The following is an 18649-nucleotide window of genomic DNA, read 5'->3' as shown; positions in this document are numbered from 1 at the left end:
GAAGATTGTATTTGACTCATGCTGCATACACACACGCAATGACAAGAATTATGCCTACTGTACATATAGAGTTACAACTACGATTAGAGTTGTTTGCATAAAATGTACCGTGAACATTCACATGTTTGTCCTGTGATAGGCCACAATTTATCTCTATAGGCTAAATACTATTTTCTCAATTCTGTGCATATATTTTTACTTAGATCAATTGACATGATGCTGATAATGACAATATTGTGTGTAAGTAACTTTTTTGTTACTTTTCTGGCCTAGTAGTAGTGTAAATATACCTCGTTTCTATTTTGCATTAAAAATGTGTGTGGCCCCTTTAAGAAATCCTTCTCTTCTCGCGCTACTATTCACTTGTGCTGGACGCGTGCGCGCGACCAGAGACGCCATTTTACACTGTTCAGGAGAGCTCCATGACGGTGCGTGCATCGAGCGGATTCTGTGTTATACGTTCTTCTTTCTTGGTAAATATTACTCCAATATCTTTAATATGCACAAATAAGTTGTGAAGCGAAGTTAAAAGAACATTTGATGTGTACATTTTTGTTTATAGATTTATTTGGAGCGCATGTGTGACGAGTGAACCTCGTGGTGATCGGACGGTAAAGGATTGGGTATGTACGTTTCATGGTTTATGGGGGAAATTTTCTGATGGCATGTTTATTTGATAAATCTGTTAATTAGTTGAATCTATATTCTGTGATTTATACAGTATAACTTAATGGTTAAATGCATATTTCTGGTTCCGCATGGCATGATTAAACGTGGGTTGTGGCTTTGTTAAAGTGCTTTTATTTCTCTTGTAACTTAGGCCTAACGTTACCTCAGCCACTGCCGTATTCCAGTTTGTGTTATCATATTTAATTGTAACGTATTTTGGTTTGGAGAAATCAATTTAAATCTGACCAGTTGCAATGTATTACACTGCATTTCAGTTTGAATTGAGTTAAGTATTCTGTGGATTTGGGCATTGATCCACTGGTTAAGCTTTTTGTGACATTTGATTGTCATCTTCAAATTTACTGTAAACTGTTTCTACAATTTCTTTTTTTTTGTTGTTTTTTTGTTTAACTAGTGAAATCTATTTTTTTTTCTTGTGAAATCTCTTCGAACAAGGCAAACTTTTTTCTTAATCAGACTTTTATGTGTTTAATTGTGCTTCCATTGACCGCTGTCACTTATTTTAAACAGCAGTCAGAATAAAACCCCAATTTCAAAAAGCATAGTTTGCTTCCGGTGTGTATTTCTTGAATTTCACCCGGTTGCATTTTTTCTCCTTTATTGTTTAATATTACTGTGACTTATGTTGTTCTTATTAATTTTACTGTGACTTATGTTGTTCTTATTAATATCACTCTCAATTAATTGTTTTCCAGCTGCCTTTAAGACATATTACACGACAGTGCGCAGGAGCTTCAGGTACAAACAACCAGATCTTGCATTGCAGGCGGAAGCTGTGGTGAATTCAGCTCGGAGTCGAGCGATAAGAAAGACGGTACGATTTATTAGATTAGTTTTTGCTCAATGTGACTATTTTTCAGGTGCATTAATAGATGTGTGTTGTCCATACGCAGTGTATTGCGCAGTATTGATTATCTTTATTGGTTTTTACAGCTGCTAGAAGCGAGACAGAGTGTGCTAGCTGAGGATGAAGTGGGCCTTCGGAAGTGTGCTACCATAGACCTGATGTCTGATGAGGAAGACGGCATCGTCGGCGGGATGTCTGGATGGATTGTGCGACCTCCGTCCTTTCGCAGCCAGGAGCTCACCGAGCTCTGTACCACGCTGCAGTCGAGATTAGAGTCGACTTGTAAATAATCCTGTAATTTACAGGAAGCAGTATGCCATCTTCTCAACTCTGAGACAAATTGTGGGCGCTACGAACTGGAGCAAGGTTAAAAAAAAAAAGAATCTTGCATTCTTTTATTTTTTTTACTTTCATAAAAGCTTACAAACATTTTAAAGGTAAGATTCAAAGAATATGCTTTCATTCTCTTGTATAAGAAAATAGATCCGTTATAGATACTGATCTTAATCATACATTTTGTTTCCACAGAGTAACATCACCTCATAATGATGGCTGATGGCTATTATTTGTTTAATGTAAATAATCCTGTAATTTACAGGAAGCAGTATGCCATCTTCACAACTCTGAGACAAATTGTGGGCGCTACGAACTGGATCAAGGTAAAAAAATAAAAAAAGAATCTTACATTCTTTTATTTTTTTACTTTCATATAAACTTACAAACATTTTAAAGGTAAGATTCAAAGAATATTCTTTCATTCTCTTGAAAATAGATCCGTTATAGTTTACGATCTTAATCATACATGTTTCCACAGAGTAACCTCGCCTCATAACGAGGGCGTAACCTCACATTTACTCGGAGCCATGTCTGCAAGTCCAGATTTTCATGACGCTGATCATGACGACATTGTAAGTAACTTTTACTGTTTTCTCCTTGTTTCATTTTACTGTGACTTGTGTTGTTTTTATTCATATCACTCTCATTTAATTGTTTTCCAGCTGCCTGTAAGACATACTACGAGACAGCACGCAGGAGCTTCAGGTACAAACAACCAGATCTGGCATTGCAGACCGAAGCTGTGAAGAGTTCAGCTCGGAGTCGGGCGAGAAGAAAGAGGGTAAGATTTTTAGTCAATGTGACTATTTTTCATGTGCATTAATAGATGTTTTGTATCCATACACAGTGCATCACAGTACTGATTGTCTGTATTGTTTTTACAGCTGCTAGAAGCGAGACGGTGTGCTAGGTGAGGATGACGTGGGCATTTGGAAGTGCGCCACCATAGATCTGATGTCCGATGAAGTTCAACCACCAGCCAGGAGCTCACAGAGCTCTGTGCTACGCTGCAGTCGAGATTAGAGGCGACTCCTAAATACAGGGCAACACACCACAGACGTTTTCAAAGTGGATCGAATTCAGAGAGAGCGCCGCTAGTCACCTACAGCTCCGAAGATGAAAACAGACACTGAGCTTCCAATATGTTGTGTGTGCAGATGATCTATGCTTTGTACATAGGTGTATTGTTTTGTGTTTGTGCTATAAAGCTCTTTCTTTGAATAAACAGCATGTCCCTGGCAAATTTTCCTTTCCTTTATAAATTCATGTCCTTGATGGTAATAGTGTAGTAGTCGATAGGTTAACAATGACATGAATATACCACAGAATAGCATATTATGAATATAAAAAAATAATTTATATTTAATTTATATGAATATTATAATTTTTTGAATTTATAATGAGCGAGGGTGACCAATAGTAACAGATCTGCCAACCAATCACGAGTGATTTTTCTTGTTTAAACCACGTGGGTTCAACCAATAGTGAGTGAGGAAATTCAAGCCTTTCTCTGGCGGGAGCTGCTATTCATATGGTAATTAGAGCCATTCACACCTCCGGCGCGAGCGCTCTGCATACGTCATGGTTCGTTTCCGACAATATTCGGCACAGACGAACGCGACGTTCACAGGCTGTAAATTGTCGTTAACTGCCGAAAATTAGGGAGATTTACGGCCGTTTACGGGGTCGGAAATCCCAATTTTCATGCAGTGTTGTAGATGCAGACATTTGAAATGTATGATGTGATCAAACTGTCAATACTAATACTTTAACAGATGGATTTTGACTAAATGTAATTGTAAATGTTAAAATAGTGATTTTATAAAGTCTAAATATAAATTATAGAACAATATGACAAAATGACTATTTTGAACAGCAGGGGGCAGTAAAATACCACTTATTGGCTTAACATGCCATTATAATCATATCATTTTCACCTTTTTAACTGTTATAGAGGCAAATTTTGTCTGATCTGTCTGAAAATTTTCATGCATGTTCAGAGTGATATTTCACATGTTCTGACTTGTTTTTAAGAAGGTCTGAGTCATTCATTAAAGAGATATAGGCTTTCGGGGACACTTGGTAAAGGCTACATTTTGAAGTGAACCTATTATAGCTATCCAAATGAAGTAGTTAAACTTTTTCAGACAATTATTGATCTAGTGAGTCCAGAGAATTGTATTGCACTAGTTTTGAACATTATGATATGAAAATTATATGATCAGAGATGGAAAAGACCATTTACAGCCAATACAGGCAACATACCATAGGAAATATATGGTTTTAAAGCTTTTTAACAGTTATAGCGCCACCTATCGTCCGATCTCCATAAAATTTTGCATGCTTGTTAATGATGTTATGACACATAGGCTGACCAATTTTTGTGAAGTTCCATGTTTTCATTTAGGATTTATAGGCTTTTGAGTGTATTTTGCCACACCCATTTTATAAATGACCCTATTACAGCCATACAAATGCAAAAGTTCAACTTTTTTTTGATAATTATTGATCTAGAGAGTCCAGAGAATTGTCCTAGACTGGTCTGGTTCTGATCGGGCGAAAAACCTAGGACTAGTTCGCAAAAGTAGGTTTTAGACATATTCGTGAATATTTAATGAACGGTTTGATTGACAGCAATGGTTCTTGAGGCAAAGTTGTTCAGCATGAGCAGATCTATCAAATGATATGCATATTGTGTGGATGAGTGTAACACCACGTGATTACAGAGCCATAAAACTCGTTAGCGCCAACTAGTGGCCGATTTCTTTCAAAATTCTTACAGACCTCTAGGGCCATGAGACGAACATGCCCATCGAGTTTCGTTCCGATCGGCCTCCGTTAACCTTGTCTAATCGGTGCTCAAACTTCATTGGCCGATGGCGGCCATGTTTTTTGAGATACGCCAATGTCCTCATAGACATACATGGCACCTTGGACCAAGACACTGCATACCAATTTTCAAGTCAATCGGACTAACGGTCAGGTGGTTATAGCCTGTTTTATGTTTTTTTCATGTTATAGCGCCACCATGTGGCCAATCGCCGCGATTTTTTTACCGTGACCTCAAATTGACCTCTTACACATGTGTACCAAGTTTGGTTAAAATATCTCTTTTACTTCTGGAGTTATAGCCATTTTAGTAAAATAGGCTCCTCCCACAACGTTAATTTTGCACCCCCTAGCGACCGTGAATCGAAATTTCAACTTTTTTTCGATAATTATTGATATTCAGAGTCCAGAGAACAATTCTGCACTGGTTTGGTTCCGATCGGGCGAAAAACCAGGGACTAGTTCGCAAAAGTAGATTTTCAACAAAATTCAAAATGGCGGAAAATCTATCATGGCGGAAATAAAATCGGAGATATAGGTTTTGTTCGTCAGGCGTCCAGCTTTCCAATGATATAAGACACTTGAGTCTATGACTTACGGTCTAGGAGTTATGAGCAGTTTCGCGCTTTTGGTTGCTATAGCGCCACCTATGGGCCAATCGGGGTCATAATTTGATAACCTCTCCTCGATTTTTGTACTACCATATGGCAAAGTTTCAAAGCTCTAGCCCTTACGGTTTGGGCTGCACGATGCGTTTTACGGCGGAATAATAATAATAATAATAATAATTAAAGCTGCAAGCAGCATTTATCGGGGTTCAAGCATTTAAGGCCTTTAAGGCATTTAAGCATTCAAGACATTAAGATTTATTTAGAAAGCTTTTAACCACTGAAATAATAGATTGAAAAGTCCATTTACAGCCAATACAGGCAATTTACCATTGCTTTTTAACAGTTATAGCGCCAACTATCATCCGATCTACATACAATTTTGCATGCTTATGTAGAATGTTATGGCACATATGCTCACCAATTTTCGTGATGTTCTGAGTTTTTGTTTAGGATTTATAGGCTTTTGTTTGCATTTTGCCACGCCCATTTTCTTTATGACCCAATTATACCCATGCGAAAAATGCAAAAGTTCAACTTTTTTTGATAATTATTGATCTAAAGAGTCCAGAGAATTGTCCTAGACTCGTTTGGTTCCGATCGGGCAAAAAACCAGGGACTAGTTCGCAAAAGTAGGTTTTTAACATATTCGTGAATAATTAATAAACTGTTTGATTGACAGCAATGGTTCTAGAGGCAAAGTTGTTCAGCATGAGCAGGTCTATCAAATGATATGCATTTTGTGATGATAAGTGTAACACCACGTGATTACAGAGCCATAAAACTCGTTAGCGCCAACTAGTGGCCGATTTCTTTCAAAATTCTTACAGACCTCTAGGGCCATGAGTCGAACATGCCCACCGAGTTTTGTTCCGATCGGCCTCCGTTAACCTTGTCTAATAGGTGCTCAAACTTCATTGGCCGATGGCGGCCATGTTTTTTGAGATACACCAATGTCCTCATAGATATACATGACAGCTTGGACCAAGACACTGCATACCAATTTTCAAGTCAATCGGACTAACGGTCAGGTGGTTACAGCCTGATTTATGTTTTTTTCATGTTATAGCGCCACCATGTGGCCAATCGCCGCAATCTTTTTACTATGACCTCAGATTGACCTCTTACACAGGTGTACCGAGTTTGGTGAATATACCTCATTTACTTCTGGAGTTATAGCCATTTTAGTAAAATAGGCTCCGCCTTCTTCAAACATTTTGGCGCCCCTTAGCGACCGTCAATCGAAATTTCAACTTTTTTTCGATAATTATTGATATTCTGACTCCAGAGAACATTTCTGCACTGGTTTGGTTCCGATCGGACACAAAACCAGGGACTAGTTCGCAAAAGTAGGTTTTGGACATAATTCAAAATGGCGGAAAATTTGCATACCGGAAATGAAATCCTTGAGGCCTTTTTTGTTCGGCTTGACCCAAGGATTCCAATGATATAAGACACTTGAGTCTGTGACAAACGGTTAATGAGATTTAAGCAAAAATATGATTTTTTTTTGTTTTTTGCACTGTAGCGCCACCTATGGGCCAATCGGGGTCATATTTTGATAACCTCTCCTCGATTTTTGTACTACCATCTGGCAAAGTTTCAAGTCTCTAGCACTTACGGTTTGGGCTGCACGATGCGTTTTACGGCAGAAGAAAAATAATAATAATAAAAATCAGTACAATTACAATAGGGTTTCAGCACTTCGTGCTTGAACCCCTAATAATAAAAATCAGCACAATTACAATAGGGTTTCAGCACTTCGTGCTTGAACCCCTAATTAAAGCTGCAAGCAGCATTTATCGGGGTTCAAGCAGTTAAGCCCTTTAAGGCATTTAAGCACAAAAGCATCAAAAGTTATTAAGATTTATTTAGCAAGCATGTAACCACTGACATAATAGATGGAAAAGACCATTTACAGCCAATACAGGCAGTTTACCATGGGATATATATGGTTTTAAAGCTTTTTAACAGTTATAGCGCCACCTATGGTCCGATCTCCATAAAATTGTTTACTGTGACCTCAAATTGAACCCATACACATGTGTACTGAGTTTGGTGAAGATATCTCATTTACTTCTTGAGTTATAGCCATTTGAGTAAAATAGGCTCCTCCCACAACGATTTGCCACATTCTAGAATTATTTAATATGATTCTAGCATGATTTACTATCATATACCATGTTCCAGAATGATTTATTAGGATTCTAGCATGATTTACCTTGATACACCTCATTTCAGTATTATTTACTATGATTTACAATGTTTCTAGCATGATTAACCACATTACTAGCAATTATGTCAAGTGTCAGTGCAAATGAGGTGATGAACACTGACAAAATATTATTGTGTTATAATAGTTAGTTATATACGTGATTTTTAGTGTGTGTCCAAGTATGAATGCAAAAGCACATGTAAAATATTTCATTATTAAGTAGAATGGCCAGCAGAGGGCACTAGAAGACCACTTATTGGCTCACTTTCACTTTAAACCAGTTTTCTGCACTAAAGCAAACCAGTTTTTCCATGTTAACTCAATGCATGCTTACACACACACACACACACACACACACACACACACACATACACACACAGCATAGTTAACCATGGTTTACCATGATATACCACGTTCTAGTATTATTTACCAGGAGATAAACGACAATCTAGTATTATTTACTTTGATTTACCATGTTTCTAGCCTGATTTATCACATTACTAGCAATTATTTGAAGTGTCAGTGCAAATAAAGTGATTAACACTGACAAAATATGATTGTGTTATAATAGTTATTGCTATATAAGTGATTTGTTTAGTGTGTATTCAAGTATGAATGCAAGCACATGTTGAAATATTTCATTAATAAGTAGAATGGCCAGCAGAGGGCAGTAGAAGACCACTTATTGGCTCACTTTCACTTTAAACCAGTTTTCTGCACTAAAGCAAACCAGTTTATCCATGTTAACTCAATGCATGCTTACACACACACACACACACACACACACACACACACACACACACACACACACACACACACACACACACACACACACACACACACATACACACACAGCATAGTTAACCATGATTTACCATGATATACCACGTTCTAGTATTATTTACCAGGAGATAAACGACAATCTAGTATTATTTACTTTGATTTACCATGTTTCTAGCCTGATTTATCACATTACTAGCAATTATTTGAAGTGTCAGTGCAAATAAAGTGATTAACACTGACAAAATATGATTGTGTTATAATAGTTATTGCTATATAAGTGATTTTTTTAGTGTGTATTCAAGTATGAATGCAAGCACATGTTGAAATATTTCATTAATAAGTAGAATGGCCAGCAGAGGGCAGTAGAAGACCACTTATTGGCTCACTTTCACTTTAAACCAGTTTTCTGCACTAAAGCAAACCAGTTTATCCATGTTAACTCAATGCATGCTTACACACACACACACACACACACACACACACACACACACACACACACACACACACACAGCATAGTTAACCATGATTTACCATGATTTACCACATTACTAGCAATTATTTGAAGTGTCAGTGCAAATAAAGTGATTAACACTGACAAAATATGATTGTGTTATAATAGTTATTGCTATATAAGTGATTTTTAGTGTGTATTCAAGTTTAAATGCAAGCACATGTGGAAAAATTTAATTAATAAGTAGAATGGCCAGCAGAGGGCAGTAGAAGACCACTTATTGGCTCACTTTCACTTTAAACCTCATGATTTTGACCAGTTTTCTGCACTAAAGCAAACCAGTGTTTCCATGTTAACTCAATAATGCATACTTGCTACATATGCTACACACAATAATGCTACACACACACACACACACACACACACACACACACACACACACACAAATGTTTCAGTGATATTGGTGTCACATTCACCTTCATCACATTCACCTTCTGTCTTCATCACATTCACCATCTGTCGTCATCACCTGCACCTGCTCCTCATCACCCTCCTCATCATCACCTGCTCCTCATCATCATAACCGTCACCTGTTGTCCTTGTCTTGATCTGTGTATTTAAGTTCCCCTCTCATCCATTATCATTGTCGGTTATTGTTTGTGCACTAGCACTCTGTTATGTTTGTTTTCATGTTGGAAAATAAAACCTTTGTTATATTTGTACCACACACACACACACACACACACACACACACACACACACACACACACACACACACACACACACCATCATTTATCATGATTTACCATGGCTGATACCAATACCAATATGAGAAAATGACTATTTTAAACAGCAGGGGGCAGTAAAATACCACTTATTGGCTTAACATGCCATTAATTCATATCATTTTCACCTTTTTAACTGTTATAGAGGCAAATTTTGTCCGATCTGTCTGAAAATTTTCATGCTTGTTCAGGGTGATATTTCACATGTTCTGACTTGTTTTTAAGAAGGTCTGAGCATTGATTAAAGAGATATAGGCTTTCGGGGACACTTGGTAAAGGCCAGATTTTGAAGTGAACCTATTATAGCTATCCAAATGAAGTAGTTCAACTTTTTCTGACAATTATTGATCTAGTGAGTCCAGAGAATTGTATTGCACTAGTTTTGAACATTATGATATGAAAATTATATGATCAGAGATGGAAAAGACCATTTACAGCCAATACAGGCAGTTTACCATAGGAAATATATGATTTTAAAGCTTTTTAACAGTTATAGCGCCACCTATCGTCCGATCTCCATAGAATTTTTCATGCTTGTTAATGATGTTATGTCACATATGCTGACCAATTTTTGTGAAGTTCTGAGTTTTTATTTAGGATTTATAGGCTTTTTAATGTATTTTGACACGCCCATTTTATAAATTACCCTATTACAGCCATCCAAATGCAAAAGTTCAACTTTTTTTTGATAATTATTGATCTAGAGAGTCCAGAGAATTGTCCTAGACTGGTCTGGTTCCGATCGGGCAAAAAACCTAGGACTAGTTCGCAAAAGTAGGTTTTTAACATATTAATGAATAATTAATGAACAGTTTGATTGACAGCAATGGTTCTTGAGGCAAAGTTGTTCAGGATGAGGAGATCTATCAAATGATATGCATATTGTGTGGATATTTGTAACACTACGTGATTACAGAGCCGTAAAACTCGTTAGCGCCAACTAGTGGCCGATTTCTTTCAAAATTCTTACACACCTTTAGGGCCATGAGCCGAACATGCCCATTGAGTTTCGTTCCGATCGGCCTCCGTTAACCTTGTCTAATAGGTGCTCAAACTTCGTTGGCCGATGGCGGCCATGTTTTTTGAGATACGCCAATGTCCTCATACACATACATGGCACCTTGGACCAAGACACTGCATACCAATTTTCAAGTCAATCGGACTAACGGTCAGGTGGTTATAGCCTGTTTTATGTTTTTTTCATTTTATAGCGCCACCATGAGGCCAATCGTCGCGATTTTTTTACTGTGACCCCAAAGTAAGCTCATACACATGTGTACCAAGTTTGGTGAAGATACCTCATTTACATCGGGAGTTATAGCCATTTTAGTAAAATAGGCCCCTCCCACAACGTACGTTTTGGCGCCCCTTAGCGACCGTGAATCGAAATTTCCACTTTTTTTCGATAATTATTGATATTCAGTCTCCAGAGAACATTTCTGCACTAGTTTGGTTCCAATCGGGCAAAAAACCAGGGACTAGTTCGCAAAAGTAGATTTTTGACAAAATTCAAAATGGCGGAAAATCTATCATGGCGGAAATGAAATCGGAGATATACGTTTTGTTCGTCAGGCGTCCAGCTTTCCAATGATATAAGACACTTGAGTCTACGACATACGGTCTAGGAGTTATGAGCAGTTTCGCGCTTTTGGTTGTTATAGCGCCACCTATGGGCCAATCGGGGTCATAATCTCTGAACCTTTCCTCGATTTTTGTACTACCATCTGTCAAAGTTTCAAAGTTCCAGCTCTTACGGTTTGGGCTGCACGATGCGTTTTACGGCGGAATAATAATAATAATAATAATAATTAAAGCTGCAAGCAGCATTTATCGGGGTTCAAGCATTTAAGGCCTTTAAGGCATTTAAGCATTCAAGACATTAAGATTTATTTAGAAAGCTTTTAACCACTGAAATAATAGATTGAAAAGTCCATTTACAGCCAATACAGGCAATTTACCATTGCTTTTTAACAGTTATAGCGCCAACTATCATCCGATCTACATACAATTTTGCATGCTTATTTAGAATGTTATGGCACATATGCTCACCAATTTTCGTGATGTTCTGAGTTTTTGTTTAGGATTTATAGGCTTTTGTTTGCATTTTGCCACGCCCATTTTCTTTATGACCCAATTATACCCATGCGAAAAATGCAAAAGTTCAACTTTTTTTGATAATTATTGATCTAAAGAGTCCAGAGAATTGTCCTAGACTCGTTTGGTTCCGATCGGGCAAAAAACCAGGGACTAGTTCGCAAAAGTAGGTTTTTAACATATTCGTGAATAATTAATAAACTGTTTGATTGACAGCAATGGTTCTAGAGGCAAAGTTGTTCAGCATGAGCAGGTCTATCAAATGATATGCATTTTGTGATGATAAGTGTAACACCACGTGATTACAGAGCCATAAAACTCGTTAGCGCCAACTAGTGGCCGATTTCTTTCAAAATTCTTACAGACCTCTAGGGCCATGAGTCGAACATGCCCACCGAGTTTTGTTCCGATCGGCCTCCGTTAACCTTGTCTAATAGGTGCTCAAACTTCATTGGCCGATGGCGGCCATGTTTTTTTAGATACACCAATGTCCTCATAGATATACATGACAGCTTGGACCAAGACACTGCATACCAATTTTCAAGTCAATCGGACTAACGGTCAGGTGGTTACAGCCTGATTTATGTTTTTTTCATGTTATAGCGCCACCATGTGGCCAATCGCCGCAATCTTTTTACTATGACCTCAGATTGACCTCTTACACAGGTGTACCGAGTTTGGTGAATATACCTCATTTACTTCTGGAGTTATAGCCATTTTAGTAAAATAGGCTCCGCCTTCTTCAAACATTTTGGCGCCTCTTAGCGACCGTCAATCGAAATTTCAACTTTTTTTCGATAATTATTGATATTCTGACTCCAGAGAACATTTCTGCACTGGTTTGGTTCCGATCGGACACAAAACCAGGGACTAGTTCGCAAAAGTAGGTTTTGGACATAATTCAAAATGGCGGAAAATTTGCATACCGGAAATGAAATCCTTGAGGCCTTTTTTGTTCGGCTTGACCCAAGGATTCCAATGATATAAGACACTTGAGTCTGTGACAAACGGTTAATGAGATTTAAGCAAAAATATGATTTTTTTTTGTTTTTTGCACTGTAGCGCCACCTATGGGCCAATCGGAGTCATATTTTGATAACCTCTCCTCGATTTTTGTACTACCATCTGGCAAAGTTTCAAGTCTCTAGCACTTACGGTTTGGGCTGCACGATGCGTTTTACGGCAGAAGAAAAATAATAATAATAAAAATCAGTACAATTACAATAGGGTTTCAGCACTTCGTGCTTGAACCCCTAATAATAAAAATCAGCACAATTACAATAGGGTTTCAGCACTTCGTGCTTGAACCCCTAAAAATCAGTACAATTACAATAGGGTTTCAGCACTTCGTGCTTGAACCCCTAATAATAAAAATCAGCACAATTACAATAGGGTTTCAGCATTTCATGCTTGAACCCCTAATTAAAGCTGCAAGCAGCATTTATCGGGGTTCAAGCAGTTAAGGCCTTTAAGCACACAAGCATCAAAAGACATTACGTTTTATTTAGCAAGCATTTAACAACTGCCATCATAGATGAAAAAGTCAATTTACAGCCAATACAGGCAGTTTACCATAGGAAATATATGGTTTTAAAGCGTTTTTACAGTTATAGCATTTTTTTGTCTGAGTCTTCTTATAGTCTTGCCAGATCTCCAAAACTTTTATTAGTAGTACTCAAAGTGTGCCTATATATATATGTGTCAATTTTGTTGTAAATATGTAATTTTGATAAGGAGTTTAGACAATTATATTCAGTGGCGTAACGAGCCAACACCGGACCCTTAAGTAGGATTATCAAGGCGGGCCCCTTGATGATGCAATTGATGATATTGATGACGCAATATCCGCGAGTAAGCTACCATGAATAGGGCAGGATATGATCATACACAGCATATAAGAGATGAGATGACTAACAAAATCAGGAGGAGCCTACACTCACCAAAAAAAAAAAAAAAAAAACACTGGTGACACTGGTGACAGTAAAATTCACCTTGTTACCCATAACACATTGTTAGGCCTAGGTCCAAATACATAAAAAAGATGCTCTCTTACATTATAGCGGGATTTTCCGGGCTTTCCTATGTGCAACTGCAAAGTTGTCGATTAGATCAGGATTGTGTGCACAGGATTGTGTGCACTTGCTACCTGGTTGTCATAGCGACGCCGCAGGAAACTGCCGTGACTTAATCTTCTACGCGAGATACATCCGCTGCCACACACACAGGACAATGGAGGAAATCGAGTGTATGCTGGTTTTGGATGTTTTTGTTTTTGCTGTTTTTTATTCAGGATACTCCGTCTGGCACGTGCAATGATGACGCAGTGAATAGTGAAGATTCTCTCTGACCAATCAGCAGTCTGCCGTGTTTTCACGTCACATTTTAGTATCGCCTCAACTCGCTTAGAACCTCGCCGGAGGTGGTACGAAAAAAAGTACCTGGAAGCAGGTACAGGTACAACTTTTACACAGTGGAAAACCAAACAAAGCCGAGTCGAGCCGAGACCAGCTGGTACTGTGTAGTGGAAAAGCGCCATTTGTTTCATATCAAAAGTACTTGTCTGTCAGCGTGCAGTCTCCTCTCTTATCCGCAATGTATTTTTCACTGCGTGAGAACTTGGTGTGGTGTGAGAGTGGCGTCGCTTGTCAGACATAGCAACAGTAACTAAAGTGGGCGGGTCTTTGTGAATGGTCATTGACAGTATGGACGGGGATTCGCCAGTCCCAATTCAAAACAAATTTCATCACAATCCATCATTGTTCGTTTCAAACATGTGAGAGCATCAAAATGATCCATGGGTGAAATTGATTGGATTTAATTCATTGTTTTGTCAGTTCCTATCATCATTTTAACATTTTGGCATTATTGTTTAGCTATTTACATATGTTTTCAAATTTCCTTTGTTTTTTTGTTGTTGTCTCGATCGGACTAACGGCTATGAAGATAAACACAATTTTTTAAAGCTCTAAATTACACTTACAAAAACCATAAGGCGAAACCTGGCATGTTTGGTATTGTTGGACTTTAGCAAGGATTCAGGAGTCTTAAGAGGTCACTCCTTTGAAAAAACACTGGCTTGAAACTTCTAAGGCTCCTTCAAGGCATTGTGCCAATGATGTATACTGAGTTTTTTGAGATATACCAATGTTCTCATAGACTATCATGGCACCCTGGACAAAGACACTGCGTGCCAATTTTCAGTAGACTAACAGTTGGGTGCACTTATAGCTATTTTCATGATTTTTTTCACTGTTATACCACCACCAAGTGGCCAGTTGTCATGATTTTTTTCATGTCAACTCAGATTGAGCTTATGAACATGTGTCCCAAGTTTTTCTATTTTCATAATTTTCTAGTCGACTATAGTTATTCATTTAAGCCATTAGTGGAAAAATCGCCCCTTTATATTAATTAAATTACTTAAATAGGCTATATAGCCTACATGATAATGAGCGTTTACGTAATACAGCCGCACTCAAGCGCACGACCGCAGGCATAAAGCTTGCCACAAAGAACCGGTAAAAGTAATTTGGGGTCAGTAAGATTTTTTAAGAAAGTGACAGTATAGACATTTATAACGTTAGAAAAGCTTTCTATTTCAGAAAACTCTGAAACTTTCTATTCATCACAGTTTTCTACATCGATAAAAATCAGAAATATTTATTGAGCAGTAAATCAGCGTATTATTCACTTGCACGTTTTCTTGCGTGGGTGGATGTTGGAATCAATAATCACGTTGTTTGCATTCGCCTAAACTGATTTGCCAAAATCAAAATGCTGACATTGAAAGTCCCGCTCGGAGCGGTAAATCAAACAATGATTTGTCCCTAAATAATGATATATTATATCATAATATATTATATATTATTATTTTTGATAGGATGATAACAGGTGTCGTGATCAGCCCTGCTGCTGTATCAGTCAGTGATCAGCTTTGCAGTAAAAAAAACAGGACAAGGGAGATATAAATTATGCATTATTAATTATAACAAATAAATTATGCCCAAAATACGGGACATTTGGCAACCCTAACATTAGTTTTTCCCTTCCCCAAGAACAAAGCACATAACGTTAGCAGGGTTGAACTGGAACAAAAAAAATTAAATCAAATTTGCTAATAAAAATGAGCAAAATATAGCTAACAGCTCAGATAACTGCGATTGTCAGCAACAAATCGGAGAAAATCAAGACAGAAGAAGAGGTCTACGATGCCTACGGATGTTGGTTGATCACAAACTTCCAAGATGCCGTCTGCAAGTGTGTTTATGTCGATTGCGTGGGTATTAGAGATTTTTTTGCGATTGTCATGGGGTTTCTCAGATTTCGATTGAGACCGGTAAGCATTAGCCTCGATAGTAGTCGTGTCTCCTTCATTGCGTATTTTAATATTTTGAATATATCCCTCCACTGCATACTGTAACCCCTTTTGCCTCGATCTGGAAGATATCGTGGAGGTATTGCTCCAAAAAAGGTCACTGACACGCACGGGTATACCTCTTCCCGTCATGGCAATCTGTCGTGCTGGTCGTGTTTGACCATTTGTTTGTCGGACGTAGCAACAGTAACTAAGGGGGGCGGGGCTCGGCGAAAGGCTAATTCTTGCGATTTTTTTCAAGTGATCTCAGATTGAGCTCAGGAAGATGTATCCCAAGTTTAGCAAAAAAATCTCTTTCCGTTCACAATTTACAACCGTTTTAGTAAAAGTGGCCCTAGTGCCATCAAATATGTTGGTTCCCCTTATCGACCGTTAATTGAAACGAATCCTTACAATTACAATAGGGTTTCAGCACTTTGTTGTCTCGATCAGACTAACGGCTTTGAAGATAACCACAATTTTTTAAAGCTCTAAATGACACTTACAAAAACTATAAGGCGAAACCTGGCATGTTTGGTATTGTTGGACTCGGCAAGGATTCTTAGGAGGTCCCTCCTGTGAAAAAAACACGGGCTTGAAACTTCTAAGGCTCCTTCAAGGCATTGTGCCAGTGACGTGTACTGAGTTTTTTGAGATACACCAATGTTCTCATAGACTATCATGGCACCCTGGACAAAGACACTGCATGCCAATTTTCAGTAGACTAACGGTTGGGTGCGCTTATAGCTATTTTCATGATTTTTTTCACTGTTATAGCACCACAAAGAGGCCAATTGTCACGATTTTTTTCATGTCAACTCAGATTGAGCTTATGAACATGTGTCCCAAATTTAGCGAAAATATCTCTTTCCGTTCACAAGTTATAACCATTTTATAGCACCACCAAGTGGCCAATTGTCATGATTTTTTTTCACGTGACCTCAGAATGAGCTCATGAACATGTGTCCCAAGTTTTGCGAAAATATCTCTTTCCGTTCACAAGTTATAACCGTTTTATAGTGCCACCTAGTGGCCAATTGTTGCGATTTTTTTCATGTAATCTCAGATTGAGCTCAGAAAGATGTATCCCAAGTTTAGCAAAAAAATCTCTTTCCGTTCACAATTTATAACCGTTTTGTAAAAGTGGCCCTGGTACCATCAAAGGTTTTGGTTCCCCTTATCGACCGTTAATTGAAATTTAAAAATTTTTGGAAGATTATTAATTGTCAGACTCCAGAGAATATTCTTGCAGTGATTTGGTTCCGATCGGGCGAAAAACCTAGGAGAAGTTAGCAAAAATAGTTTTTTCAAAAAAATGCAATTTACTCGAAATTGGGGCCTGAAGGGCGAGCAAATCGGAGATAGCCATTTTGTCCGCCTTGAGCCAAGGATTCCAACGATATAAGACACTTGATCCTGGGACAAACGGTCTAAGAGTTATGAGCGATTTTGAACTTTTGGTTGCTGTAGCGCCACCTATGGGCCAATCGGGGTCATACTCTGATAGGTTGTCCCCAAATTGAGGCCTACCATCTGGCCAGGTTTCAAGTCTCTAGGCCTTACGGTTTGTCCTGCACGATGCGTTTTACGAATCCTTACAATTACAATAGGGTTTCAGCATTTCATGCTTGAACCCCTAATAAGAATGAAGGCTTTTTGCCAGTTATAGCGCCACCTGTGGTCCGATCTCCATGAAACTCTGCATGCTTCCTCATCATGTTCTGACACATATGCTCATCAATTTGGGTGAAGTTCTGAGTTTTCATTTGGGATTTATAGGCTTTTTAGTGTATTTTGCCACGCCCCTTTTCTAAATGACCCTGTTACAGCCACCCAAATGCAAAAGTTCAACTTTTTTTTCGATAATTATAGATCTAGAGAGTCCAGAGAATTGTCCTAGACTGGTTTGGTTCCGATCGGGCGAAAAACCAGGGACTAGTTCGCAAAAGTAGGTTTTGGGCAAAATCCGACATAGCAGAAAATTTTCCCTGCCTACATCCAAATCGGAGATAGCCATTTTGTCCGCCTTGAGCCAAGGATTCCAACGATATAAGACACTTGATCCTGGGACAAACGGTCTAAGAGTTATGAGCGATTTTGAACTTTTGGTTGCTGTAGCGCCACCTATGGGCCAATCGGGGTCATACTCTGATAGGTTGTCCCCAAATTGAGGCCTACCATCTGGCCAGGTTTCAAGTCTCTAGGCCTTACGGTTTGTCCTGCACGATGCGTTTTACGAATCCTTACAATTACAATAGGGTTTCAGCATTTCATGCTTGAACCCCTAATAAGAATGAAGGCTTTTTGCCAGTTATAGCGCCACCTGTGGTCCGATCTCCATGAAACTCTGCATGCTTCCTCATCATGTTCTGACACATATGCTCATCAATTTGGGTGAAGTTCTGAGTTTTCATTTGGGATTTATAGGCTTTTTAGTGTATTTTGCCACGCCCCTTTTCTAAATGACCCTGTTACAGCCACCCAAATGCAAAAGTTCAACTTTTTTTTCGATAATTATAGATCTAGAGAGTCCAGAGAATTGTCCTAGACTGGTTTGGTTCCGATCGGGCGAAAAACCAGGGACTAGTTCGCAAAAGTAGGTTTTGGGCAAAATCCGACATAGCAGAAAATTTTCCCTGCCTACATCCAAATCGGAG

General features: G+C 38.4%; 2 long non-coding RNA genes across 2 annotated transcripts; both read left to right on the top strand.

The window, feature by feature from the left end:
* Positions 1–418: 418 nt before the first annotated feature.
* On the top strand, positions 419–1750 carry LOC307162268. Its single transcript, XR_013821889.1, has 4 exons — positions 419–473; positions 563–623; positions 1386–1504; positions 1624–1750. It is a non-coding gene; the product is annotated as an uncharacterized lncRNA (long non-coding RNA).
* Positions 1751–2065: 315 nt separating this feature from the next.
* On the top strand, positions 2066–3113 carry LOC307162267. The gene is made up of 4 exons (XR_013821888.1): positions 2066–2196; positions 2352–2445; positions 2536–2654; positions 2758–3113. It is a non-coding gene; the product is annotated as an uncharacterized lncRNA (long non-coding RNA).
* Positions 3114–18649: the final 15536 nt, after the last annotated feature.

The sequence above is a fragment of the Squalius cephalus genome, assembly GCF_949319135.1.
Source record: "Squalius cephalus genome assembly, chromosome: 7".
Classification (NCBI taxonomy): Eukaryota; Metazoa; Chordata; class Actinopteri; order Cypriniformes; family Leuciscidae; genus Squalius; species Squalius cephalus.
Note: the sequence above shows the minus strand (reverse complement) of the source record. Positions and strands in the feature narration are given on the sequence as shown.